Below are 2,287 nucleotides of genomic sequence, written 5' to 3' on the forward strand. Positions count from 1 at the left end.
CCCTCATTCCTATTTACCCCGTTGTCGTCGCTCGCCCCGTCCGCCTATTCGGCCCGTTTTTGCTGGTTGCCCCGCCCCCTATTCTACTCGTTTGCTCTGGGCGCCCTGCATTCCTTATTCCCCACGTCACTCCTATTCGCCCTCTTTCCATTGTTCGCCCTTCTTCGACATTCGCCCCGTCACCCTATTTGGCTCGTTTTCGGTGGCAACCCCGTCCTCTTATTCGGCCCGCTTTCGCTGGTCGCCGCGTCCCCATATTCGATCCGTGTTCGTTGGTCCTCCTGTATTCCTTGTTCCACACGTCTTTCCCATTCACTTCAATTCGTTGTTCGCCCCGTGTTCGACATTTGGCCCGTCTTCGACATTCGCCCCGTACCCCGATTCGGCTCGTTTTCGTTGGTCACCCCGTCCCTCTATTCGGCCCGTTTTCGTTGTTCGCCCCGTCCCCCTATTTGGCCCGTTATCGCTGGTCGCTCTCTCACTCCTATTTGCCCCGTTGTCGTCGTCCGCCCCTTTTCCGACATTCGCCTCGTCTCCGTATTCGGCCCGTTTTCGTTGGTCGCCCCGTCCCCCTATTTGGCCCGTTGTCGCTGGTCGCTCTCTCACTCCTATTTGCCCCGTTGTCGTCGTCCGCCCCTTTTCCGACATTCGCCGCGTCTCCGTATTCGGACCGTGTTCGTTGGTCGCCCCGTCATTCCTATTTTCCCCGTTTTCGCTGTTCGCCCCGTCTTCGATATTCGCCCCTACTCGACCCGTTTTCGCTGGTCGCCCTCGCATTTCTATTTGCTCCGTTGTCGTTGTTCGCCCTGCCCCCTATTTGACCAGTCTTCGCTGGTCGCCCCGTATTCCTTATTCCCCACGTCACTCCTATTTGCCCTCTTTCCATTGTTCGCCCTTCTCCGAAATTCGCCCCGTCACCCTATTCGACCCATTTTCGCTGGTCGCCCCGTTCGTCAATTCGGTACGTTTTGGCTGGTCGCCCCTCATTCCTATTTGCCCCGTTATTGCCATTGGTCCCGTCTCCCTATTCGGCCCGATTTCGCTGTTTGTCCCGTCATACCTATTCACCCCCTTTACGTCGTTCGCCCCGTCTTCGACATTCGTCCCGTCCCCGTATTCGGACCGCGTTCGTTGGTCGCTCCGTCATTCCTATTTTCCCCGTTTTCGTTGTTCGCCCCGTCTCGATGATCGCCCCGTCCCCCTATTCGGCCCGCATTCGTTGGTCGCCCCGTCCCCCCAGTTTTCCCGTTTTCGTTGTCCGCCCCGTCTCCCTATTCGGCCCGTTTTCGCTGTTCGCCCCTCATTCCTATTTGCCCCCTTAACGATGTTCTCCCCGTTTTCGGCATTCGCCCGTCCCGCTATTCGGTCCGATTACGCTGGTCACCCGTCCCTTGTTCGCCCCGACCCCTTAATTACCCCGTTTTCGCTCGTCGCCCCGTAAGTGCCATTCGTCCCGTTATTGCCATTCGCCCCGTCCCCCAATTCAGCCCGTTTACGCTGGTCGCCTCGTCTTCCTTATTCGCCTCGTTTTTACCATTTGCCCCGTCCCCTTACTCGGCCCCTTATCGCTGGTCGCCCCGTCATTCCTACTTTCCCCGTTTTCGTTGTTCGCCCCGTTCCCCTATTCGGCCCGATTTCGCTGGTCGCCCCGTCCCCCTATTCGGCCCGTCTTCGCTGCTCGCCCCGTCCCCCCATTCTACCCGTTTTCTCTGGGTACCCCGAATTCCTCATTCCCCGCGTCATCTGAATTCGCCCTATTTTCGTTGGTCGCCTCTTCTTGGACATTGGCCGCGTCACCTTTTCCGGCCCGTTTACGCTGGTCGCCCCGTCTTGCTTATTCGCCCCGTTTTTACCATTTGTCCCGCCCCCTATTCGGCCCGTTTTCGCTGGTCGCCCCCATTCCTATTTGCCCCGTTTTGGCATTCGCCCCGTCCCCATATTCGGACCAATTACGCTGGTCAACCCGTCCCTTGTTCGCCCCGACTCCTTGTTTGGCTTGTTTGCGCTGGTCGCCCCGTCTTCCTCATTCGCCCCGTTATTGCCATTGGCCCCGCCTCCCTATTCGACCCGTTTTCGCTGGTCGCCCCCTCATTCCAATATGCCCCGTTGTCGTTGTTCGCTCCGTCCCCCTATTCGGCTCGGTTTCGCTGGTCGCCTCGTAATTCCTTATTTCCCACGTCACTTCTATTCGCCCAATTTTCGTTGTTCGCCCCTTCTTGGACATTCGCCCCGTCACCCGTTCCGACCCATTTCCGCTGGTCGTTCCGTCTTGCTTACTCGTCCCGTT

This window comes from Colletes latitarsis, unplaced genomic scaffold, assembly GCF_051014445.1.
Source record: "Colletes latitarsis isolate SP2378_abdomen unplaced genomic scaffold, iyColLati1 scaffold0021, whole genome shotgun sequence".
Taxonomy (NCBI): Eukaryota; Metazoa; Arthropoda; class Insecta; order Hymenoptera; family Colletidae; genus Colletes; species Colletes latitarsis.